This window comes from Canis lupus, chromosome 6 (genome assembly GCF_011100685.1).
Source record: "Canis lupus familiaris isolate Mischka breed German Shepherd chromosome 6, alternate assembly UU_Cfam_GSD_1.0, whole genome shotgun sequence".
In the NCBI taxonomy this organism is placed as follows: Eukaryota; Metazoa; Chordata; class Mammalia; order Carnivora; family Canidae; genus Canis; species Canis lupus.
Genome location: NC_049227.1, coordinates 2,572,765 through 2,599,695, shown reverse-complemented (window position 1 = coordinate 2,599,695; position 26,931 = coordinate 2,572,765). Strand labels below are relative to the sequence as shown.

At 47.5% G+C, this 26,931-nt stretch overlaps 1 long non-coding RNA gene across 1 annotated transcript; it reads left to right on the top strand.

The window, feature by feature from the left end:
- Positions 1–5,392: 5,392 nt before the first annotated feature.
- On the top strand, positions 5,393–25,673 carry LOC119872316. Its single transcript, XR_005360303.1, has 5 exons — positions 5,393–5,527; positions 17,097–17,179; positions 22,590–22,747; positions 23,163–23,276; positions 23,880–25,673. It is a non-coding gene; the product is annotated as an uncharacterized LOC119872316 (long non-coding RNA).
- The last annotated feature ends 1,258 nt before the right edge of the window (positions 25,674–26,931 follow it).

The following is a 26,931-nucleotide window of genomic DNA, read 5'->3' as shown; positions in this document are numbered from 1 at the left end:
GGGTGCAGACCAGATCTCCAGGAAGTATGAGTGTCAGAGCTGCATTACAAGAAACATGTGTAGGACGGGAGGTAATGCAGCCGTTTTTTGGAAAATAAAATCTCCAGCTTCTTTCTCTAGATTCTGTGACTCATACTGGCCATGAGAATTCAGCTTAAACATCTCTTTCTCAGGGAGGTCTGTGATCTCACCTAAAAAGGATTGGGTCATCTTTTTGTGGGCTATCTTGACACCCTGTACTTGCCCTATTAGGATACTTGTCCCACTCTGAGCGATCATGTGATTTCTGTCTTTCCCACTAGACTATCCCTACATGCTGGCTCATTCTCTTGCTTCTCTCTCATTGTTTGGAAAAGAAAATTCATTTATTAGACACTGGCATGTGCCAAGCCCTGTGCATTACTGAATGCATTATTTCGAGTCCTTGGAACGACTCTGAAAGGTATTATTTCCTTTATTTTATATGTGAGTGGAGACTCTGAAAATACACAGCTAGTAAGCTGGCAGAGCTAGAGTTCAAATCGGGTTATCTAGTTGTGAAGGCCTGTGACAATTTCATTATCTTTTCTTGCCTCCCGTGTTGGTTTATGGTACATTTTTGGAGGGACTGCTAATTGAGATTTAATATTTTCCCATATGTTTTTAGACAATTATATTTCCTTTTATTTATTTATTTATTTATTTATTTATTTTTTATTTATTTATGATAGTCACACAGAGAGAGAGAGAGAGAGAGGCAGAGACATAGGCAGAGGGAGAAGCAGGCTCCATGCACCGGGAGCCCGACGTGGGATTCGATCCCGGGTCTCCAGGATCGCGCCCTGGGCCAAAGGCAGGCGCTAAACCACTGCGCCACCCAGGGATCCCTTATATTTCCTTTTATGTGAGTTCTTTGCTTGTGCCTTTTATCCACATGCCTTTTTTAAACTTCTTGCTACAAGTTCCATATAGAGCAAATTATTTTCATTGTTGTATTTACCTTTTGATCTTATTCAGTTTTAGGCATGCAATGGTTTTATATTTTTACATGCTCAAACCCAAATGTGTCCTTTTGTGACTTCCTTTATCACTTCTCGAAAATCTTTTTTTCTAGTGAAATATATTAAAATATATTATATATATTTATATATAAAAGAGTAGGCATAGAATGTATCCCACTCTTGAATGTAGCTATCAATTATTATTATTTTTTAAAAAGGTATCAATTAAACCAACAGCCATGTGTGATGAACAATGCTGCTACGGGGTTTCTGATGCACGTCTTGTCATGCATGTGCATAGCAGCATCCCTCAGGTGTATATATATCCATCACCCAGGTGAGGAAAGAAAGTCCTAACCACACCTGAGAAGCCCCCGGATTCTCCTTCTCCAAGAAGGAGAGCCCCATTCCTACCCCTGCTGGCTGGAGGCAATCACAATCCTAACTCTGTGTTCATCATTTCCTTCGGTGTCCTCATGGTTTTGCTCTCTAGCTATCTACCATTAAACAATCCACTGTGTAACTTTGGCCATTTTTCATCTTAATTTCTGACATTTGCTTCTTTGATTTGACATTATGTTTTTGTGATTGACTTGTGTATGCTGAGAAGGAAAGGGCAGTTCATTCATCCAGCGTTGTAGAGCATCACAGCGCACAAACACACCACCGTGGACCATCCACTTATGGCTGATGGGCATTTGGGTGTTTTCCAACTTTTGGCTGTTAAGATTAATGCCGCTGTGAACTTTCTTCCACGGGTCTCCTTATGCACATGTATAAAGTGTCCCTATGATGTGTGTCCCTGGGGGTGGCACTGCTGGGTCATACAGAGCGTACACACGCTTAGCTTACTAACTAGCGTGGGCTTTGATCCAGGGTGGTTGTAGGAATGTACACTCACCAGCAGCAAAGTAACTCAGCAACGCTGCACACCATTACCAACGCTTGGTATTATTTCAGTTGAACTTTTATGCAGTCTGGTTGGTATGAAATGTTTATCTTGTCAATATGTTAAAATTGTTCAAATTGCTGATGTTTTATCAATTCCTGACAGAATTGTGTTAAAATACTCCGATATTGTGGATTTGTCAATTTCTCCTTACAGAGTTTTTTTTTCCTTGAAGTAATTTGAGGCTCTTTGGTCTATGAAAGTTTAAAATTGCCATATCTTGTTAGTGAATTGAACCTTTCTTTGTTCCTTAGTGACCCTTTTATCTCTATTAATGATTTTGCCTCAAATCCTGTTTTAAATGATATTAATGTGGTTCCTTTCACTTAGCCTCGGGTTAGTATTTGCCTGATATATCTTTTTGTCTGATCTTTTGAATTTTATTCTGTGTGCTTATGTTTTAAGTGTGCTTCTTGTAATTAATTTTATCATAGCCAACTTCTACTATCCAGTTCACACCCTGTGGGAGGGGTCCCCCCCCCCCCCCCCCGCCGACATCATTCAATGACAGAACAGCTGTTCACCTCTGGATCCCTCGAGCCTGACACCTGTTCATCTCTGGATCCCTCGAGCCTGAGACGAAGTTGGGGCTCAAATGTTTGATGTATGAATGAGTGAGGGTATAATGTGAATTGCACAGTATAGATAAGTACAAAAGTATTCTCTTTCTGACAAAGGTGTTCTTTTGTAACAAAAATTATTTCTTCCCAAAGCAAACTGAGGCACAAGACTTTCCTTAAAATACATACATTGTTATTGATCATACCTACAGCTTCCATAGTGTAGAAACAGGACATCTGCTTCTTTGTGATGGCACCAAATGACAAGATAGGTTCTGGCTGTAGTAGGGGCAGTGGCACCCACCTCCCTACCTCTCTTCCTATGGCAGCCAGTATCTGTTCTTGCAAATGCTCCAACTCTGGTCTCTTTGATTTGCCCTTGAGGAATCTGGAGCATTCGCCAGGCACATCTGAGGTGAGGAGAGAGAACTTAAGCTATCGCAGAGGCGTGCTGGTAGCTTTTGCTTACACTCAACCTTACCAGTCAGCTCTGAGAACTGACAAGAGCCAGGGCTGCCTGGTGAGGACTCAGGCCTTCAGGTGCCAAGATCCACGATGGGATTTGTTTTTATCTTTCTCTGTGCCTTAGGAACAGTCGTTGACCCCTGGGCGTCTGGAAAGGAGAAGGTGGGACCTTGAGCTTTATGCTGTCTGGCTCGGAAAGGCCATGCTTTCTAGGCACTTTAGGCTTTTCGTGTGGCTTGGTTAATGAGGGTAGAGAAAGTACTGGTGGCGCCACTCGAGTCTTCGTGGAGAAGTTCTTGTAGCAAGATAGACAAAGACCTCAGAAGTCAGGGCTTCATCAGATCATTTCCGTTGTGAGTCATGCACTGCAATGGCCCTGGTTGGCTCTCCTCCTCTGCTCTTGTGAGAAGGTCAAGGACTCCCGAGACAGCTGATTTGCATGAGAGTTACTTCTCCTTCCAAAGGTCACAGGCTCTCCATCCTCCCAAGGTAGAGTTCAGCAGCAGAATGTCATAAAGAGAAAGGAGATACACCCCCTCTTCTTGGTGTCTCTTATGTTAAACATTTTCTATATTAAAATTTAAAATTAAGCTACCAGAGCAACTCTGAGGGTCAGCCAAGACAAGATGCTATTACTTGGCCCCAATTTCTTGTTCAACGCCCCAAGTGATGTGGCTGCTGAGATCAGCATATCCTTGAGCCAAAGACCATCTGGACGTTCTCCCCTTAGAGCTTCACAGCCGGCCTGGGCCTGCGTGTCATGTGCATGCTCAGTGCAGTAAGGAGGCCAGCAGTGCTGTTGGATCTGTATCTTGAATTTCCCTAAAGGATGGGGGTGAACCAAGGGACCCCTAAGTAGGGAAAGTAGCTCAACAGTCTCGCCTCAAATTGCTCTTCTTTTTTTTAGTTGCTAAAAAAATTGTAGTGGACCCTTGAGGCAAAGTGGATAAGAGAGGTGTAGACTGGGATGGTGGGGGATAGGGTGGCGGTGTCTTTCTTCAGTGGTCTGAAAGCTTGGTTCCTTCCCCACTGAGAGGCTAGGGGTATGGGAAGAGGCCAGCAGGAGAATCATGTCTGAGGGCTCTTTCTCCAGAGGAAGCTGATGTGGGTGCTGAGGCTGCATAGGAGCATTTGCATGGAGAGACATAGAGTGTCAACCCTCAGAGGCCTCTGAAATCACAGCAGAATTACCATCCACAGGGCTGCCCTCCTCTGGCTTTCAGACCCCACAGTCTCCTGGTTCCCTTCCACCTCCCTGGCTTCTCCTCCTTGGCCAGGCAAATGGCTTCTCCTGCATGGATGGACCTCCAGGTACGGGAGGCTCTGTGCTCAGACTGGCCATTCTTGTCTTTGCCTCTTTCCCTGGAGATGACATCTTTTCCCTGGGCTGAATACGACTGATGGGCTGATGATGCTCAAATACGTATTTCTGGGTGTACCCAGAGCTCTGGGCTTCCTACTTGACGTCTCCTCGGACAGGCATCTAATTTAATAAGTGTCAAGTGGAGATCTTGGCACCCACCCAGACTCACTCCCTCTGTCCCTTGCTTTCCCTTCTCCATGGAGGGCAACATTATCTACCCAGAGGCTCATGCTAGAACTCCATTTTATTGCTCTTCCTCACCCCTGACCATCTGTCCACCCTCCTGACCACCATCTTCCTCCCTTACCTGGATCCTGTGTCTATCTCCAAGCTGGTCTCCCTGAGCCCTCTTTTAACTGTCCATTTCTCGTTCTGCACAGAAGCCAGGGTGATTTCAAAATAGAGAGTAGGACATGTGGTCCCTTGTTTTAAACCCTCGATGATTTTCCCATCTAATGAAAATGAGTCATCTGCCTTTGGAGCAGGAATAAGATGTGAAGACAAGATGTAGCCCTTTGGGTCTGGGTTCTGACAAAGGCTAATGAGGACACAGTCGAGTGGTCCCAGACTCACAAACATGACCGCGTTTCAAGAAGAAGGGCAGAACTCTGTTAGCCAGGATTTTTCTCTACCAGCACCACTTGCTTCATGCTTTCCTGGAGGCAGATCCCTCTCCCTGGGGTCTTGTGGTCTATCTCTGGTTATAGTGATAGGAAGTGAGTGAGGCATGACCAAAAAATCCTCTCAGCTACTGGCTACACTGAATTTTGTAAAGGAAGGTACCCAACCAAGCTCCACCAGTCTGAATCTCTCTCCTGGAAATCTGAAATTTGAACAGAGACATAAATTAATGGAAAGAGGGAGTAGGAGTCCTTTCATGATGGCATCCTAGAGAGAGGGTCCATGGATTTCTGCTGCTGAGATTCCCAGAGCTGTTCTGGTTGCCATGTTTGCCAAGACTTTGTTGTTCTGCACACGCTTCCATGGCATGAGCTGCCCTGGTATCTTTCCAAAAGAGCTCTATTTTTGTACTGCTTAGCCAGGCTTTAGCTCTGCTGCAACAGGGGTTGCAAAGATGTGAACCTGCAGACTGCAGAGGGCTGTGCTGAGCTCTAGAACACATGCCACACACGGAGGGCACAGGAACCATATTGCCCCCTCCTTGCTCCTGGAGCACCAAACAGAGGAGACACTGGTTCTGGCCAGCACCGTGAGTTCTCACCAGGAGCAGCCTATGGGGGGGAGGGGCGGCGCAAAGGATAAAGGAGCCTTGTGTCTGTGTCAGTTAGGGAACTCCTCACCGGAGAGTAACAGAAGACAAAGGTATTTGACCTGATCTCCCACCACAAAAGTCTGGAAGTAGGTAGTTGTGGTGCTGGATCTGAACCTCTGGGATTCTCACACAGATTTTCATGATCGCATGATGGTGGCTGTGGCTCTGAGCATCACTTACCAGACACAAGAAAAAATAGGTGGTCGCTAAGATGCCAAAAGTAAGAATTGTTCTCATGAGCCTCCTCCTTTCTATGAGACTCTTCCCCACAACCCCTAGCTTACTTCCGCATTGGCTAGAACCGTATTTGCAGGTCACCTTTAGCTCCAGGGGCAGGTGGAAATACAGATAACTCAACATTATCTCTATGACTCTTTGCCTTTCGGGATTTGCTCCCCTGAGACTGATACAATGCTGTCCAAATGAATCATGTTTAGCAAAGGAGGAAGGGGAACCGCGGTTGGCTGGGCCATTAACTTTGCCTACAGTGGCCCTATTAGATTCTCAATGTTACCGCCAGGGAGCAGATGAATAACTATGGCCTCCTTATAAGCCTTCATCCAAAGCAAGTGGGTGGTGTATTAGTCAGAGCACTCCAGAGAAGCAGAATCAACACACACACACACACACACACACACACACACACACACACATAAAGGTATTTATAATGAGGAATTGGCTTACATAATTATGGAGGCTGACAAGTCCTAAGATCCGTCATCTACAAGCTGGAGAACCCAGGAAAGCTGGTGGTGTAGTTTAGCTCGAGTCCAAATGCCTGAGGACCAGGGAGGCTGATGGTGTTAAGTCTGAGTCTGAGCTCAGGAGCTGAAAGGGTGCATGAGATGGGAGAGAGAGCCACCTGGCTAGAGGAAGGAGGGGGGTTCCTCTGAGCATGCCGAGCACAGGAGAGTTGGCAGTAAGAGGCTCTGGAGCACTGTGGAGTACAAGAGAACTCTCCAGGAGAGAGAAAAGAGCATGCAACAAGTATAGCTGAGGTCAGTGTTTGCATCCTCTTCAACGTTTCTCAAGAGACGCTGGCGAGAGATGAGAATTGCTCATTTATTTATTTTGAGGAGAGTTGCTTTGTCAAAACTCTGGGACTACACACACAATTCTCAGAATGGGATTCTATGCAGAGCCTGGTGAGAGGAGGCTTCCAGGTCTGACCTTCACAGAGTGCTCCGAGCCTGGAAGGTAGAGCCCTCGGTGGGCACAGATGTGCTAACTGGGGGATTGTGGGAACACAGGTGCGCCACACCTGCTCTTTTGCCTCTGCCTGCATTAGCAGTGTTCTCTTTAGTGGGAGAAGTCCTTCCCGCCAGGGAGCACAAGCGAAAGGTAGACAGTGAGCTGACTGTGGCTATTATTTGGGGGGATATTTTTAACATTCTATTTTAAAAGTTAACGTGTTGTAAAATTGCTCCTCCCCACATCCCAGTGTAAAGTTTTTTGAGCTTTAGCATGTGTTTAGATTCACGTAACCAAATGCAGTCAGGATACAGGACTGTTCCGTCAATCCAGAAAATTCTCTCATGCTACCTGTTGGTTGTCAGCTTGCTCCCACCTCAACCCCTTCACCACTACAGATTATTTTCCATCACTGTAGCTTTGTCTTTTCAAGAATGTCCTGTAAATGGGATCATACAATGTCTTTTGTTTTGGCTTCTTTCACTCTGTGTGTAAGTGAATCTTTTAAGACTGGCTTCTTTTTTATCTTTTTTTTTTTTAGTATAGTTGACATACCATGTTACATTAGTTTCAGCTGTACAACTTAGTGATTTGACATGTTTACACATTATGCTATGTTCACCACAAGTATAGCTACCATCTGTCCTATTATGTCATTATTACACTCTCACCGACTGTATTTCTTATGCCCTGACTTTTATTCCTGTGACTTATGCATCCCATAACTGGAAGAAGACTGGCTTCTTCTATTTAGGCTTTGAGGTTTATCCAAGCTGTCACTGTGTCAATAGCTCATTCTTCTTTATTGCTGAGTAGTATTCCTGCACCTAGAAGTACCACATTTGTTCATCTATTAATCTTTTATTCACCTGTTGAAGGACATTTGGGTTGTCTCCAGTCTTTGGTGGTAATGAATGGGGCTGCCATTGACATTCATGTATGGCTTCTTGTAAACATGGTTTCTCTTCTCCTAGAAACATTCTCAGTTGTAGTATGGTTTCTTTATAAGACACTGCCAAATGGATTTCCAGAATGGCCATACTGTTTTCCATTCCCACAAGCAAGATACAGCTCCTTTTCATTATTGTTGTTGTTAGCCATTCTAGTAGGTGCAGTGTCTCATCATGGTTTTAATGTGCATTTCCCTAACATCGAAGATGCTGAGCATCTTTTCATATGCTAATCTGACTTCCCTACATCCTCTTTGGGGAAGGGTCTGTTAAATCCTTTTGTCCATCTTTAATTAGGCTGTTAGTTTCTTACCATTGAGTTGTGAGAGTTCTTTATAATTTGTATCCAAGTCGTTTGTTGGATATGTGAGTTGCAAATCTTTTATTCCAGTCTCTAACTTGTCATTTCATTCTCTTAACAATGTCTTTTGCAGAGCAAAGATTTTAAATTTTGTAAAGTCTTTTTTCTTATACCCATCATGCTTTGGGTTAGCTTGTCTAAGAATTCATGTAGATTTTCTGTTGTATTTCTAAGTTTTACAATTCCACATTTTATATTCAGATCTGTGATCTATTGTTGTAGCTCCTTAACTTTCCCATACAAAAATATATATAAATTAATATGATTTTTTTTAGATTATTTATTTATTCATGAAAGACACATAGAGAGGCAGAGACACAGGCAGAGGGAGAAGCAGGCTCCATGCTGGGAACCCAATGCAGGACTCCATCCTGGGACCCCAGGATCACGCCCTGAGCCAAAGGCAGACACTTAACCGCTGAGCTACCCAGGCGTCCCTAAAATTGATATGATTTTGATTGATTAGAATTATGCTAACTGTAGAGATTAACTTGGGAACATTTTTACTGTGTTGAGTCTTCCAATCCATGAACATGTCATGTCTTACAATTTGTTTGGGTTTTGTTGATTTCCTCCATTGATGTTTCATGGTCAGATGCTGTATGTATTTTGTCAGCTATAAGCCTAAGCATTTCATTTTGGGGGAGTTATTGTAAATTTCATTGATTTTTAAATTCTGGTTCATTGCTGGGTATATAGAAATACAATTGATGTTTGTGGCCAATCTCCATCCTGTGACCTTGTTAAATTCTCTTGTTAGTTCTAGAAGTTCTTTTTGTGGATTCCTTGGCATTTCTATGTGGTTTATAAATAGGAAGGGCTTTTTTTTGTATGTCTTTTATTTCTTTTTTCTTTCCTTATTTCACCGACTGTGATTTCCAGTACAATGTTGAATAGAAATAGTAAGAATGGATATCCTCACCTTGTTCCTGATTTTAGGGGGGAGAACATTGAATCTTTTCCTAGTCCGTGTTATGTTAACTGTAGGGTTTTTGTTTTTTTTGTTTTAAATAGATAGCCTTCTTAGGTTGACAAAGTTGAATTATTTTTTTAAATCCTGAATGACTATAGCATTTTGTCAACTGTTTTTTCTGCGTTGATTAATATGTCCATATGTTTTTCTTTTTTCAACTCTACTCTAACCAGTGTTTGGGTGGATTTGAGCAGATATGGAAGGGAGAATAAGGAATGATAGGAAGGAGAATTTAGCAGAAGTACTGAGTTAGAAGTGGCTATGAGAAATACAAGCTTGCGCCTCCACTGAAGAACTCTGATATATTGGGAAGATATTGGACCTATATGTGGGATGAGGTTCAACTCTTTTTATCAAAATCCTAGAGGGGGCAGCCCGGGTGGCTCAGAGGTTTAGCGCCACCTTCAGCCCAGGGCCTGATCCTGGAGACCCGGGATCGAGTCCAACGTCAGGCTCCCTGCATGGAGCCTGCTTCTCCCTCTGCCTGTATCTCTGCCTTTCTCTCTCTCTGTGTGTCTCTCATGAATAAATAAATAAAATCTTTTTAAAAAATCCTAAAGGATAAGGTGGTTTCAGAAGTCTGGACACCTGGGCCAGAAGACTTCTAGGATGAACATGTCTCTACTCTCGTGTGAACCACTTGTATACAAATTCATTCGTGTGCTTTATAAGATTTCTAAGTCATCACCCAGGGCAGTGCCTGGCATATGGCAGGGGCTTTACACACTCTGTTCTGATGAATGACCAAGTGAATGAAATGTCATAGACTAGACAGTATAACATTATGATTACCAGCATAGGTTGGGAGTCAGATTGCCTGGATTGGAACCATGACTTTACCATTGTAGACACTGAAGTGTAGCAAATGACTAAATCTCTTTGTGCTTCAGTCCCCCTTATCTCTAAAATGGGCATAATAAAGGTATCTATCATGTAGGGCTTAGAAAACTGCCCAGCCCATGGTAAATGCAATATGTCTTACTATTATTATTATTTTATTTTCTTGGAATTAGAGTGCTGACTTTTTTTTATTACATCTCTACCATTCTTTTGTCTTTTTTTCTTCTTTCCTTCCTTCCTTTACCTCTCACTTCCTCCCTATTTCTTTCCCTCCCTTTCTTTCTTTCTTTCTTTCTTTCTTTCTTTCTTTCTTTCTTTCTTTCTTTCTTCTTCTTTCTTTCATTTCTTCTGAAAGTGAAGCTTTAAGATACTTTCTCATAGCAGAGACATAGAATTGGAAGCAACTTTAGAGTTGATCTCACTTAAGCTCTTTGTTTTCGGTGTGAGGGAAGGGAGACTCATAGAAGCCATGTGACCTACTCACAGTCTCCTGGGTCACAGTTGCCCAACTGGAGGTTGAGATATTCTCCTCTGGCCATAAATCAGTTGCTCAACACAACCTACTTGGGACCAGGGGACTTGTAGCTCTGCACATGCATTCTCCTTGGGACCTACTGCTGCCTTGGAAAGTAGAAGGGAGCACTGTCAGCAGCAAACACTGGCCACACCTCCTAGGAGAGATGCTTTGGCTCCTGGGCCTCTCCAGAGAGATCACACACACCTGGAGGCTGCCTTTGTCACCACTGGCCCCTCCTGACCACCAAAGCCATTTAGTTATCTTTTCTGCGAAGGCCTGAGACAGCAGCCCTGAAAACCACCACAATCTGCCTTGTCCTGACTAGAATATTCTCTGTGTTCGTGCCCATAAATATTTCAGGCCATGCTGCTTAGTTATTAATGGAGTGAAATGAAAGAGAATTCTTTAACCTCTCTTCTCCACAGATTGAAAACAAGAGCCCGTATTTGAGAGGCTGAAGTGACAGGTTTGGGGAGATTTTGGTGCTTGTGTGTGTGTGGGAAGGTGCTGCAAATGGACTTGCCCTGTCTTGTATTTATTGTGAAAAAGAAGCCATTCACCCCTTGTTCCAAAACACTCCAGAGCCGTCTTCTGCTCCCTGCTTCTTTGAGACTGTGTGCCCCTGGTAGGGGGTGGATGTTGTCTTGTGATGTCTATCCACACTCTTCTATGGAGCAGATATTCAACATGCACATGGGGAACAAGGTCAACAGCAAGGACTGCCTTCTGTGGAGTGAGCCAGGGGAGCCCTCCGGAGGTCAGTGGCCTGTCAGACCCTCTCAGACCACATCACTGTTGCCCTGAAAGGCTAGCTGCTACGCAGGTGTTTGGCTTCCTGCCTGCCCCCTTTTCCTTTCTCATAGCTAAAGAAGAGGCATTTCACAGAGCGGCCCAGGGTGACAGCTTCTCCATCATTTAAACCCCGTATGGGTTGGAAGAGCAAGGAAGAACTGGCTTTTTTCTAGGAGAGGAAGCAGGGGCAATGGTTTATCTTGCTGTTCCTTTTCATTTGGAACATAATACACCCCAGAAAGCTTAGACCCCACGCTGAAGAAACCAATTACATTGCACAGCATTTTTAGTGCTCTGAGTCTCAGAGCAAAAGAAATAGGTGAGACATTGTCGTCATGGTAGCTAGTCGCAAATTGTCTCCTAAAATAGTATCTGTGCTTGGTAAGAAGGGGCTTAATGCTTCCAGACTGGTAGGAAATACACGCATTCACCAGGCACGTACACACACTCTCACAAGGGCCACTGCATCACCCTGCTGTGCTAGAATTTCCTTTGGGGACCTAGTGAACCAGAAGCCCCCAGCAACAGACCACAACTGAAGGGATTTAAGCTCTAGCATTCCTGTTCTTGTCTCTTTGGTTCATTAACAAATTTGTATTGAGCACTTACTATGTGCCAGGTACTGATCTAGGCACTGGAATTGCAGTAGTGAAAAAGACAGATGAGAGCCTTATGTTCTAGTGGTGATGATGGACCTTCCATATGAGGCAAAGAACTAACTTCGTTTAGTGAAGATCAAGTAGAGATGAGGTGGGGAGACATGCTTTATATTGAGTAGCTAGCAAAGGCCTCTTTGAGACCTGAGACATGAGAATGACGTAGGCATTTGAAGCCCTTGAATACTAGTAGATGCACCTTCTCTCTTCTTGGTGGAGCATCACGACCTGGCTTCTCTCTCCCCCTTTCCTCACCGCACCTCAACTCTGATCTGGATAGCAGTTGGGAAGAACCAACCAGGCACCCCTAACTCTTCTGTCTCCTGCCTTCTACTTTTTCTCCTCCCCTTTCTGTCTGGGGAGCAGCTGCCCTCGGGGGTAGGACTTTGCCTTTGTTCCTGCATGTCCTGGGTCTTAACACTGGTGAGGCTTGGGTCAGACGGTGGAGAGGTTGCACTGGGTCTGGAGTACTGTTTGTAGGCCATTCAGCATTCACATTAAGCTACCCTCTCCACCCTCAACTTTCTTAGTCGTAAAAGGGACATATTGATCTTCTTTTGCCATAGCTTTGTCTTATTTCTCTGTTTGTTCAGACTCAAGTTTAAAAAAAGGAGTACTTTTATTGTGCCCGTCCCCAGACCTCAACTTTGGGGAAGGAGGCTTCAGATGAAGAAAAGAGAAAGTTCAAAAGTTCTGGGACAGCATGAAATGAAGCACCTTTCAAGACCAAAAAAGGAGTGAATGGAGCCAGAACAGGGTGGTCAATGAGCAGAGTGTCAAAGAAGAATCAGAGACATGGAGCTAGATGTATGGCCTTGGAGGCCTTGGGTGGGGTTCAGGGTTTTATTTTAAGCACAATGGAGAGCCAAGAGGAGGATTTTAGGTACAGGTGGGACATGATTTGATTTCTTTTAAGCACCATAAAGCCAAACAAAATAAAAACAAGCAGGAGAATATAGCAGTTTTCTGGATGAGATGTGGTGGTGGCTTGGGGAAAGGCCTTTAGTGGAGACACAAAGAGTATATATAGTTAGATTTTGTAGGTAGAGCTGGGAGGACTTATTAAGGGACTGAAAGCATTTGGGGAAGGAAGATTACAGAGGAAAATCAGGTGGGCCACCTCCTCTGGTTCATGAGGCTGAGTGCCAGAGCTAGGGCATCTAGTCAAGTGGCTCTGGAGATGCACAGGGCTTTGGTGGGTTGACCATGGCCTGGGGGACATGGGATGAAGAGCCAAGGCGTGGATATGTGGCCAGCCCTGAGAAGATGCCAAGGCTTGAGCTTTGCTTTATAGGGAGCCCTCCCAATTTTTACATTAACAAACCACCATACCTTGTCCCATTAAGGATAGCACTGTCCCAGTCTAGCAAGCTAGAAGCTCAGAATCGCCTGTCAACATCATCCTTCTTCCAGCTTCACCTTTCCTTCCACACTTGTCATCATCACTGCTCTACTGGCCTCCCAAACACCAATGTATTTGCCCCTTTCCTTTGTTGTGGCTAGCAGAAACTTTGATTTTTCCCTTAGATTCTTACAATGGCCTCCCTGTCCTCATGGACTGTTCTTTTCTGTTTTTCTCTTCTTTCTCTTCTATCTTTTAAATCAGAATGGTCTTTCTAAGATATATAGGCTGAATAACACAACTCTCCACCCAGAAAATAGTAGTGATGCTTGGTTTTGTGAAGAATAAAACAAACTCCCCAGCAGGACATTCAGTGTTCTCAATAATTCTTCAGGCTCTTCTAGTTACTATGGCTGCAAAACCAACCACCCCAAAACGCACTGGCTGAAAACAACAGCATTTATTATGCTCCTGGATCGTGTGAGTCAGGAATTCAAAAACAGCTTGGCAGAGTAATTTGTGCTTGGGGTCTGTTATGTTGCAGTCAGATGACTGTTGGAATCTTCTGAAAGCTGACCCGGGCTGGCAGATCCATTTCCAAGGTGGCTTCCTCACAGGGCTGGCCAGCTGGTGCTGACTGTCACCTAGGGGCCTCGGTTTCTATTCATGGGGCTGCTTGAGCGTCTTCACGGCATGGTAGTGGGCTTCTCCCGGAATGAATGATCCAAGAGGCCAAGTGGAAGCTTCAGTGCCTTTCATGATTTAGCCTTGGGAGCTGCGCACTTACAGCTTCTGCCCTACCTCGTCGGTCAAGGGGGTCACAAGAGTTCACCCGGGTTCAAGGAGAGGAAACAAAGTCTCCCATCTCTTGGCAGAGGAACGTCAATGTCATATTGTAAGAACAGCCAGTAGGATGGAATGTATATTGGTGCAGCCATCTTTGGAAGATACAATCTGCCGCTCGGGCTCTTCACATTTCTCCAAGCATCCTGGGCTTCACCCACTTGTCCACCCACTGGCCACATGTTTTCACAACCTTATTTCTTGTTCCCGCTGTGCCATCGAACAGAAATATCCTTACCCACTTCATCACTCTTCAAGGCTAACTCAAATAACATTTCCTGGGTGAAGCTTCCCTGATCCTTCTCGGCAGAATGAATTCTCCTCCCTTACAATCTCTCTGCATCTTGCTTACGTGTCCAGTTAGCATGTTTTCCCCTCTGCTGTCTGTGAAGTCGCTTATTTAAGGGTCTGTCTTCCCCCACAAGACTGTTAAACTCATCTTCAACTTCCATTTCCTAGCACATGATCAAGCCTAGGGGAAGTTCTGAACACTAATAATAATTACCGAATTACGCATATGTCTGAGAGGTGACCCAGGCGAGATGGCTGTGATGGCTAGGTGTGTGTGTGTGTGTGTGTGTGTGTGCGTGTGTATGTGTGTTTCCAGGCCATGATTCCATCGGGGGAGAGGGATGGCAGCTTCCAGTCCATCAGGCTTGCTCTGAATTTAAGTCAAGGACCTTCCACCGAGGGGATTCATCTCTGTGTGCCCAAGCCAGTGCTGGAGATCCTGTCCCTAGACAGAAGAGGCGGTGCAGAGCTCCTGGCTGGCTCTGGTGTGTAGCAGTCCTGGGGAAAGTGTTCTCAGTTACAGCTACACTCACTCAACCTCTAGTACAGCCGGGACTGCATGTCTAGGATTTCAAATTTAACACATCCGCCTCACCTCCTTCCTGTGTCAGTGAATGCCTCCTCTGCTCAGGCAGAAAAGCCCTGACTGCTCCCTAAGTCTTTTCTTCTGTTCTGTCCTCCCCTCCCCCACCACCCATCTGTAGGTCCCAGTGGCTTTATCTTTGGAATAAACCCTGAATCTGACCTCTTCTCATCCTCTGCCACTGACACGCTGGGCTGAGCCACCCTCATCTCATCTAGACAACCACAGAGGCTCCTGATTGTTCTCTCTTTTTCCATGTTTGCCTCCTCCCATTCTGGCCACCTGCACAGCAGCCTAGTGACCTTTCTGAAGGATGTGTCTGGTCACATTCTCCTGTGTGTGCACCTGTCCAAGGCCCACACGTAATCCTGGGAGTGAAATCCAAACCGCCTGTCTGGCCTGGAGGGTGCTGCATGCTGTGCCTCCTGGTCACCTCTCCAACCCTACCATCACCTCCCACACTCTTCCAGGTTCCAGCCACATTCACCTTCACCTTCACCTTCACCCTGCTTCTTGAGTTCAGCAGCCTTGTTCCCACCTCCAGGAACTTGCACTGGCAAGCATCAAGGCATCCTCTGTCTCATGATTGCCTCCTTGTCACATTCACGTCTGTGCTCAAAGGTCTCCGCTGAAAGGCCTCCTCTCCCTACCTTCTGGCCACCCTGTCCCACTGCCCAGCTCTCCTTCCTCCATAGCCCTCATTCCTGCTGGAACACAGTCATGATTAGTTTGCTTGCCCATCATGAGTTCCCCAGAAGAATGTCAAGTCCAGGAGATCAAGGCTGTGTAGATGTGTCCCATGCTGCAAGTAGGTACCCCTCTCGTCCACAGCACGCCTTGTACCAGAAGTTGTCTGGAGGAAGGCAGGTGGCAGGAAACACCTGACCATCTGCAGAAGGAGAGCAGAGAGGGGCAAAAGAAACAAACCAACAGTAAAAAGAACAAGCCGGGGAGTAGGTGAATGCCTGGTCTCTCTGCCGAGCTCCTCTGGAGGTCTAGCACTCCCAGCCTCTTCAGAAATCAGGGTGTCGTCCCCAGGACCCATTCCTTATCTTTGGTGTTTTCTCCTCATTCCACTCTCCTTGTTCCCTGGGGCCCTGGGTGCGTGGAGGCCTGACAGTCCCAGCGGGGTCCGCAGGCTGGAGAGATTACCAGGAAGGGCTGAGCTGCCCGCCCCCCAAGTATCCTGCAGCCCTTTCCAGTTCTCCCTCCCAGAGGGGCCTTGGGACTGGATCTCGGCCCAGCAGAGCTGCTCCTCTCCACTTCTCTTCCCTTTTTGGCAAGGGGATTGTTTTCGCCAAGCTGAGTGACTAGCGACCTCCTGCAGCATCCACTGGGGAAGAAATAATTAATGCCAAACACACGGAGGTTCCAATTTGCCGGCGCCAGAGTGCCATTCTCTGCATTTCCAAATGAGTTTGTTTTGCACACTTTGCAGATCTTTGGAGGAAGGCCACAAAGAATTCCTGGGTCTTTGAGCACAAGTGGCTCTTCTCCTTCGGGAGTGTGAGTGAGCCTGAGACCCTGTTTTCATCTGTGAAATGGGGCAGCAGGACCCTGCACCTGCTCATCTGACAAGGCTGGTGTGATCATCCACACGGTGATGGACAGTCACTGCTCTGCTAACTGCCCTTTCCACTCTAGCGTGGATGGTACCTAATCTGAGAATCTTTGGTGATGGCAAGAATTCGCCTCAGCTCCCTTTCTCCTGAAACCTAATCCATGACCTGCTCAAAGGAGACCAAAGCCCATGTCAAGGCCTCCCTTCCCCTTGGACTTGGAGCTGAAGTTCAAGAGGAATATCTGGAGAAGTCCCTCTGGCCTTCTTGAGTGGCCCCAGACCTTTCTTGTTTCTCCTTTTTTTTGGAATCTCTAGGTCAGAGGGAGGTGGGTTGGTCCTCTTCCATCTGAGTGAGTTGATGAGGCAGAAGAACCAGGAGTCCCTCACGGGTGGGTGACTGGTGGCCCAAAGACAGGTTGGGGAGGGCATGGGGGCAGGTAGAGTTGGGGCCTGGCACCTAGTGGATCTAAGTGCATCCATCTGAGAGCCCGCTGCTCAGGGAGGCCACCAGAGACACGTGGCACCCGTACTTTCTGAGAAGAAATTAGGATGTGCCTCTGCCCCAGATCTGACCTGGAGAAACCACCTCATACCTTTGCCCTGCAGAGAACTGGCCTCTCCCGGGATCCCTGAGCGCTGGCCTCTTCCTGGGGGTTGGAAATCTAGTGCTGAGAATGTCAACCTGCAAGGTAGGAGCCGTGGGTTTGTTCAGTTTTGGTACCCTGAAGGAGTGTGTGTGTGTGTGTGTGTGTGTGTAGAATGAGCATCCAATCATACATTCACTTGTTCAACACACTTGTACTGGGCCCCTGCTGTGGTGCAGGTAACATGCAGGACTCGTTATCTTACTGACCTTTCTGATTTTGTGAGGTCATGCCTCTCACCCCATTTTACTCCCAGTGACCCGGAGACTGGGAGAAGCCAAGTGTGAACGAAGCGATGTTAGGGTTGGGATGAGGCCCTAGCTCTTCTACTCAAAGTCAGTTGCCTACCTAATGTAACGATTATGTCCCCGTTTTGTGTCAGAGTCTGGGCCAGGGGGTCTAGACAGAGCATCTTCTTTAATCCCACCTTTGGAGGTTGGCAGAATTTGCCCAACTCTACAGATGAGGCTGTGGGGGCCCAGAGGAGTTCAATGGCAAGCCCATAGCCACTCGTCTCTGTGCTATAATCCCTCCCTGCCACCTCTGCTCATAATGCATTTTTAGAAAACCAGCCATATTGAGATGTAATTCATATATACAATACACCCATCTAATGTGCACAATTCAATGGTCTTTAATATACTTATAGAAGTGTGCAATTATTTCCATAATACATTTTAGAATATTTTCATTACCCATAGGGAAACCCCACAGCCTTGAACTGTCACCTCTCCACCCCTGTACTCCTGGGCCCAGGGGCAAGCACTAATCTACTTCTTATCTCTATTGATTTGCCTATTCTGGAAATTTCACACAAGTGGAATAACACAGTATGTGGTCTTTGGTGACTGGCTGTTTTCATTTTGTATGATGTTTTCAAGGTTCACTTATAGTGTAGAATATATCAGATCTCTGTGCCCTTTTATGGCCGAATAATATTCCATACTGTGGATAGACCACATTTTGTTTATCCATTCATCAGTTGATGAACTTGTAGGTTGTTTCTATTTTTGGCTATTATGAATACTGCTCATGATGCATTTTTAAAAGAAAATAGGAAGCCAGAAAACAGGGGAGACCCAAGGCCAGCTGCATGCACTGGCGATCTAGACAGCAAGGACTGGCTGGTCTGACAGTGGTCACTGTGGGGAAAGGCTGGCCAAACCTCCTTCTGGCCTGGGGTTGCCCCCAGGGCTTATAGGGCCTCGCTCAGGGTGGCTTCTCTAAGGTGGGCTTTCCTCTCCAGGCCACAAGCTTTGCGACCTAAGTCACCAGAGCTTGCCCAATGGGAGAAGCAGGTGCAGTATTTTCTCTGGACACTCCTGCTGCCATCATCCCTGGCATGGCCTTGCACCCCAGCCTTTGAATCAATTTAACACTGGCCAGGGAGCAATTTAACAGGTTCCATAGGTCTCTGTTGCTCTGCTGGAGAGGAAATTCATTTGCAGGGTAATTTTTAAAGCCTTTTATGTAAGTCTTATTCAAGAAATGAACCTTTTGATTCCTCAAGGAAGAAAAGGTAAAACTTGAAAGGTGTTAATTACCTTGCCTATGAAATGGGCAAAATATGAATTCTGGCTCTAGGGGGAAAGATTGTTGGCACATCAAGGACCCATACTTCTTTATTCTATGGCTGGGATGATCAAAAGTTGATGGAAATGTGGCCTTGACCCCAAATCAGGCACGTTGCCCACATATAGTTGGTTCCCAAAACATTTTTTTTTAATTTTTTTTTTAAATTTTTATTTATTTATGATAGTCACAGAGAGAGAGAGAGAGAGAGAGAGGCAGAGACATAGTCAGAGGGAGAAGCAGGCTCCATGCACCGGGAGCCCGATGTGGGATTCAATCCCGGGTCTCCAGGATCGCACCCTGGGCCAAAGGCAGGCGCCAAACCGCTGTGCCACCCAGGGATCCCCAAAACATTTGTTTTTTAAGCCCCAAAGACTTCCAGGCAGTCTCCAGCCTTGTTCCCAATGGCAGCAGAGAACAGCCTGCCTGCTGCCCTGGGGACTCTGCTGTGTCTTCCTGGTGCTGGTCAGGGGTTGCCTAGCCATGGAGGAGGTAGCAAGGGAGAAGGAAGGGGAGACACCACAGGGTGGCCCATGGGTGTTGGGGCTGCACATAGGAGGCTCTGGGTTTGACAGTGGTGGCATCTGGGAAGGGTGTTATCTTAGAGGCCAGGTGGAATGGTGATGGCTTGGAGAAGGGGACCCTTGAGTTCTCTGCCTATTGGTGGGAACCTTGAATGATCTTGGGGGCGTGAAGAAAGAACACGTTCTGATGGGACCTCAAGCGGTGGATATCTGTGGGAGAAAGTACCAGGAGCCGTGTGCAGGAGCTATGATGGAACAGAGCATTCTGTACTGAATCATGGGCCTCATGACTGCAGAGTGATACGGAAGGGCCGAGGTGGCCCAGCTGTCCTGCTCACAGGAGTCATAACACTGTAGCTATGAGGAATCCTGAATTAGAAAATGTCAATGTAGACCCAACCAAAATGAGAAATGGACAAGAAATCAGCAATAGAAATTTTCTGGGCCAGGAGATTACAAAATCTGATGATTTCTTAGAAGGAATAAGAAGGAGGCAGAGGAGGAAGGGAGGAGGGGGAAGGGAGAGGAGCAAGAGGAGGAAGGGGAGGAGGAGGGTGAGGAGGAGGAGAAGGAGAAGAAGAAGAAGAAGAAGAAGAAGAAGAAGAAGAAGAAGAAGAAGAAGAAGAAGAAGAAGAAGAATTATCATCAATCTACCCACACTTGTGGTACCTGGAGAACAGAGGCCTTCCTAGGGCCACCTCTAGGAGGATAGAGATGACTTGGTGGCTTTGAGAGGGGACAGATCACCAACAGCTTCTGCTGACACAGCCACAGAGCGAGCGTCGATTGGCAGAGAGCAGATATCTTCTAGGTGTGATACTACACCTGCCTTCTCACATGGGTCCCCCTGTGTCAATAAACCTGAGGTTACCAGATGTCCCATGGGACCTGACGCTTCCCCAGTGCACCACAGGGGTGTGTGTGTACTTAGGCTGCAGTGTGGGGACTTCAGAGTGAAGTGTATGTGACAAAAGGAGGCCTTTCCTAGAGCCATTTCAGGGCCCTGGGGACCTTGGCTTGTCTCCAACTAGCTACATAGAAGGAGTCACGATGGAGTCTTGGGTCCGCAATGGGGTAAGCAGATGATGTGTGCTAAGAGCTTAGCCTGGGGAAACCATGGAGCTGAGAGAGCAAGCACAGGGCAGGAGCCAAAGGGAGCTTCTGAGCTTGTGAATCTTTGGGGCTTCTCATTGGGGAAGGACTAGGTTGCCTCGCGGGGACTCCGTCTGCATCTGGGGTCACAGCTCACAGACAGCTGTTCTTCAGGTGCCTGGGGGCCATTTCAATGCTGTATCAACGTGTGGCACATCAGAGCCAGAAGCCGTCTTAATAGTGGGGTCCTGGAGCTTTAAACAGGCCCTAGAACTTAAAAGCTTTCTCAGAAGGAGTCTCCGGGAACCCAGGAAAGAGAGAAAGAAGGGGCAACAGGTTTGCCACCAGCTGGTCTGCATGGAGTTTCTGTGCAAATTATTAAAAGCAGCCCCCTTTGGGCAGATGTATCCCTCAGGGCACGTGTCTGGCATCAGAGAGGGTCTTTGTGCAAAGATACGGGGTTTGGCAAATAAAGCACAGGCTGTATTTTTGGTGCCTTTGTGCAGTCTACAACCTCCTCATATACAGCCTGTGGTAGGCTGAATAATGGCCCTCCCCCCCCAAAAAAAATATATATATATCCCCATCTCAATCAAGGAGATGGGGATAAATGTTAACCTTCCCTGTAAAGAGAACTTGCAGATGTGATTAAGTTAAGGACCCTGAGATGGGGAGATTATTCTGGATTGTCTGGGTGGGCCCAAAATGTCATCACAAAGGTCCCGGTGAGGAGAGGGAGGCAGGGAGTTCAAAGGAGGAAGCAGGAGGTGCTCCCCGGAATGCCATTCAAGGAAGGGTCCTGTGTGAGGGAATGCAGGGGCTCCCAGAAGTACCAGAGGCAAAGAAATGAATTCTCCTTAAGTCTCCTAAAGGAACTGATGCTGTGTCACCTTGATTTTAACCAACTGAGCCTGATTTTGGACTTCTGACCTCAGAACTGGAAAATAATTAATTTGTGTTGCCATGAGCCACCATGTGTGTGATTCGCTGCAGAGGCGGCCTTCTTCCTTCAAGCCTTCGCTCTGCATCTGTGATGCCTGTTGGGGTTTCAAGTTTGATTTTATTCCACGGAGAAGGAGAACTGCCAAGGCCGTCTAAAAACACAGCGATGGAGGGTGGATGAGTATCGTTCCCCAGATTGCATTCACTCACGTTGATAACCACATTTTGGTTGTGGGAGAAAATCTTTCTTCTTAGGAAATGCACCCAGAAGCATTTAATATGGTGTGTGGAACTTATTCTTCAATGAGTCAGAAAAAAATTGTGTGTGTGTGCACGTGTGTGCGTGAAAAGAGCAGATGATAAAGCAATAGGGCAAATGTGCACAGTAGCTAAATCTCAGTGAGAGTATCTATACATGTTCTTAGTGCTGTTGCAACTCCTATAAATTTTGGAATGATTTCCAAAGAACAAGGTTAAACAAGCCGGCTGTAAGAAAACGCTCTGGGAGCAGCAGTGTGGAGATGATGGGGAGCTTGCACAAAGCCTCCAAACCTGTCTGCAGCTGAGCCTAAGGTGGAGCCCCGGGCTGCTGAGTTCCAGGATGTGCTTTGATGTGCAAATACCCACAGGAAGTTGTAGTACATCTAACCGGCTTGGGCTAAGGTGTTGAACTGCTTCCTGGGCTATTCTCCTGATCCTGAAAGCAGTGTGACTCTGTGGGTGGGCACAGGGGAATGGTCTGGAAAGGAGGCTGAAGGCCCAGGACCTGGCCGACCTGGCCCATTTTTCTGAGTAGTCCTACCTTGCCAGGATCCTACTAGGACATTATTTGCTATCGTCCTGAGTGTCGAGAGGTATTGGGATTCATTGGATGTCCTTCCGCTAAGTCCTGGGATTATTGCTATGTTCAATCCACAGTGAATGTTCATTGCACACTTATTATAAGGGCTGGATGCAGATAACACAGCGTGTTCACAGTGTGAACAGGGGAAATGGGGCTTGTGTGGAGTGTACAGTCTATGGGAGAGAAAGATCCAACAAACAAAAAAAAGAGAACTATTTTGCTCAGTTGACAAGGGGTCACATAGAGCAGCCGTTCTCAACTTTTTTGATTGCACATCTATCAAAAAATACCAAGCACTTCATACATACACACACACACAGACATATGCATATAAAATTGTTTGCAAATAACATGCAAGCACCGTTATACCAATGCATTATAAAATGTACATAAAATAAAAATATCATAAAATGGAGTAAACAATAGTAGGAACGGAAATTCTGCTGCTTCTTGTATCACTGTATCGTCTCTGGCCCCCCAGAGTGTGTGTCCTGCTCTCAGGACCCTGGAGACAAGAAAAGGTAAGGGGCTTGCCCCAGACAGGATGTCCAGGAAGACTTCTCTGAGGAGGGGTCGTTTGCCTCAAGACCTGACCAATGAGGAGGAGATGCCAAGAGACCTGGGGAGAGAGCCTTCCAGGTAAGGGGCCAGCAGCTACCAGGCCCAGAGGATGCAGTGGGCTTGGTGTTCTGAGGAAGAGACAGAGGGTCAGGGTGTCTGGAGCAGAGGGGATGGAGAGCAGAATGGCCAGAAGGTGGTCTGCGAAGAGAGCACAGGCGGGATTCAGGAGGCCCTCCGGCAGCGCTGGGAGTGCGGGTTTAGTTCTGACACCACGGGAAGCCCGTAGAGGGTTGCCAGCAGGATCGCCCAGTGGTCATTGGTGCATTTGAAATATTCTCACTGGCTACTCTGCAAGAAGGGACTGTGGGTGCAGGATCAGAAGCAGTGAGACCAGGCAGGAGCCTCTTGCTCCAGCGAGAGATGACGGTGCCTTGAATTTGGGCCGTGGCCGAGGAGCGAGTGGGAAGTGGATGGCCTGGGATATGTTTTGCAGGCAGAGTTGCAGGTCGGACACGGGCGAAGAGTCAGAGCGGACTCCTGCACTGCCAGCCTGGGTACTGACTGAAGGGGAAGTTGAGGCTCGCTTGTGCCCCAGCCGGGGGAGACCGTGAGTGGGCACTGTGTGTGTCTGGGAGGCCGTGTCTGCATGTGGGGACGGTGGGCCTAAGCTGGGCGGTCACTGGGGAGAGAGATCAGTGATGCGGGCCTGCGGGTGGTGTCAGAGGGCAGCCTGGGGCCAGCAGGGGGCCGCTCGAGAGCCCAAGAAGGGAAAAGGTGCAGGAAGGAAGCAGGGAATCACCAGGGAGGAACTGCACCGGAGGCTCCAAGTGCTTCCCAGAGTCAACCCTGCGGCTCCCACGCTGCCAGGCAGAGCGGTTTGGCGTGCAGCAGTAGCCCCAGGCCCGGGGACTGGCAGCTGGGAGGCCCTCAGCCCCTTTGCTCCAGAAGAATGTCAGACTCCGCCCCTGGCAGCAGGTGGCTGGGTTGGAAGCCGCCAGGCCAGGCCGGAAGCCACACTGGCCCGGGGAGGGCGCGGACACCCGCTCCGGCTCCGCCGCCGCCCTCCTGCGCGCTGCAGCTGCTTCCAGGCCCTGAGCTCATGACATCTTGACGAGCGAGGCAGCCAGCAAAGCCGCTGCGGCCCGAGAGCCGAGAGCCGGGGCTGCCCCGGGAGAGCCCAACACGTTTCCACGGCTTTGCCCACGGACAGGTATGAGGGCCAGCCGCAGATTCCCCCGGCTCGGAGCTGCAGCTTATTTTCTTCTAACGGAGCGTGACTTCGACGTCAGACTCCCATTCCACCAACGGCAGAAGGCATCAGCACCTCTTTCAAGTCTGACTTTATCGCTGCCTGGGGTGGCATCCAAATGCCACGGGGGCACGTGGGTCCTGGCTGTGTCCGGCTGTGTGTGCCGCAGACCTGAGTCCCTCTGGTCTTCTGCCATCAGTCCACACCCCTTCTGCCTCCGAGACCCCCAGGTCCACCAGCTCTCGCTGCTGCCTGCATGTGTGGGAGACATTCCCCTGCACCCTGCTTCCTAGGCCCTGAGAACTTCTGCTTCAAGCTCCCCTTGGTACCTGGGTTCACTGACAGACTCTTTTATGCTGCAACGTGGCCCATGGGACCTGCGACCCCGACGGGGCTGCTCCACCCCGTTGCACCCCCCTGCAGACACGAGGCTTTGGCCCCACCGCACTGGGCCGGGCAGTCCTGAGTCTTCTTGGTTTCTGACCAGGGACCAGGAGCTATGTCTCTGACTGATACGAAGAACCAATTCCTTCTTCACTCAAATAGCATCTATTGTGAAGTGAAAGTCACCCACCCCCCCACCTTTGTACAGCGCATAGAACTCTGATGATGGTCAGTTTTGTGTGTCAACTTGGATGGGTCAAGATATTTGGTCCAACATTATTCGGGATATTTCTGTGAAATTGTTTGTTGGATGAGATTCATATTAAAATCTGTGGACTTGGAGTAAAGCAGATTACTCTCCCTAATGTGGGTGGCGTCCTCCAATTAGTTAAAGGCTGTAATAAATCAAAGATGGACCTCCCCAGGCAAGAGGGGCTCTGCCAACAGACAGCCTTTGGGAACAGAGACTCTTCCCCGAGTCTCCCGCTGCCAGCATACCCTCCAGATTTTGGACTTGCAACCTCCACAAATAGTATGAGACAATTTTTTAAAAATAAATCACTCCCTCCTTTTCTCTCTCTCCATGCCATTGGTTCCATTTGTCTGGAGAACCCTGCCTAATACGCCTCTGATAGACTAAGGATTTGGTTTAATACTCCCTTCTGGAGGCAAAGCACATGGACTTCTACATGGGTGGATGGGTGGAAACTCGTTCCACTTTAGGGCACTCCAAACATTTCATGGGTTGGATTATGCTGGGGCGACTCTGCATGGAAGCATCTCTTGGGGAAGTCCATCTTGCAGATGGAACATGGCATTCCCTCCAGGCACAATGGTTTGACTTTTGAATGCCCTATGTGTGCTTACTCAGCCAAGAGAAGCCTCAAGCCATCTGAGTCCACCGCCTCTCCAGGACCTCAGGGGGCTCTAGGATTTGGCACCACATCCTAGAGTTGCTGGGCGACTGTGGGACCAATGCCGCCATAGGTATCCCCTGGGAAAGGCCTCTTTGGGATTCAGGTCCCCGTCTTTGCGTCCTGGAGCTTGAGCCATGTTGGACCTCTAGACATGCTGGCCAGGAGGGTCCACCTCACTCAAAGCTCAATACCACTGCTGACCCTGCACACTACATACATGCAGTGTATTTGTAAGCTTTCTGGGCTTTCCAGGCTTCTCCACATCAACTGCTCCCTTCTCTTGGGAGCCTCTTACAGCTTCCTCTTGAGAACACAGTGCTTTTTTTCTCCTTCTGTCTCCAGTCTCCAGCACGAGGCTGAGAAGGTGATACATAATTCATATTTATTATATAAATGAATGAATATTCCTGGTCCTGTCCTATGGCCAAAGAAGCAAGTTTATCACAAGCCGGAAGATTTCTTTGTTTTGTTTTTTTTTTTCTTTAAGATTTTATTTATTTATTCATGAGCCACAGAGAGAGACAGAGACATAGGCAGAGGAAAAAGCAGGCTCCTTCCAGGGAGCCCGATGTGGAGTTCAACCCCAGGACCCCGGGGAACACGACCTGAGCCAAAGGCAGCCACTTGACCACTGAGCCACTCAGGTTCCCTGAGCGGGAGGATTTCTACTTTATGCTGAGACCACTGCTGGGATCAATGCCAGGATGTTGGCTCTCTCATTACTCATCTTCCTGCCCAACCCCACTGCCCCAGGTGCTGACCCTGCCTAGGAATAGTGGCTTTTGCTACACCTGTCTGGTGTGATATGTCATGAGGTCATTGCAAATACCCCAAGGGAACCTCCAGATTCCATAAGCACACCATCTTTCCCTTGTTAGTCAGTATAATGGGCATCTCTTGAGAAATAGGTTATTTGTGTATCCAGGAACATTTGTAGTGAAGTGTATACATATGTTGGCCATTGCTTTGGATTGCTCTTCAATTTTATGGAGATTAGGTTTCTAGAGTTTATAAATCTTTTTTTTTAAATTTTTATTTATTTATGATAGTCACAGAGAGAGAGAGAGAGAGAGGCAGAGACACAGGCAGAGGGAGAAGCAGGCTCCATGCACCGGGAGCCCGACGTGGGACTCGATCCCGGGTCTCCAGGATCGCGCCCTGGGCCAAAGGCAGGCGCCAAACCGCTGCGCCACCCAGGGATCCCCCACGGTTTCTAGAGTTTAAAAGGAGCTGTAGGAAATCACCCCATTGCCAATGACCCTCAGGTGTTCTCCCTCACCCAAAAGGTAGCACTTTTGCAGAAAGACTGGAGGGGCACTGAAGCTGTGGCAAGAAGCACACATTTGGAGCCACTGGTTCCTGGCAAAATGCCTAAACTCCTTTTCACAAGAACCAAGGAGGACTCAGTCTGAGACTCTGGCCAGAGGTCAGAGTGAAGGTGGGATTCCATCCTGTTATTTGTAGAGACAGAGCCAGTCTGAAAATGGGGAAGGGCACTCAGCAAGGTTGGTGACCAATACCAAAGGCCAAGTCCATGGGCTAGGACACAAGAATGCATAGCCAATTGGAATGGAGTGCAATTCAAGCAAAGGGGTGTCTGGGGGCAATAGTAAAGATTGGGGTTTAACCAGCTGAATTGCACCCCTTCAAAACTCATATGCTATAGTTGTAACCCCTTCTTCCTCAGAATGTGATTGTATTCAGAGGTGGGG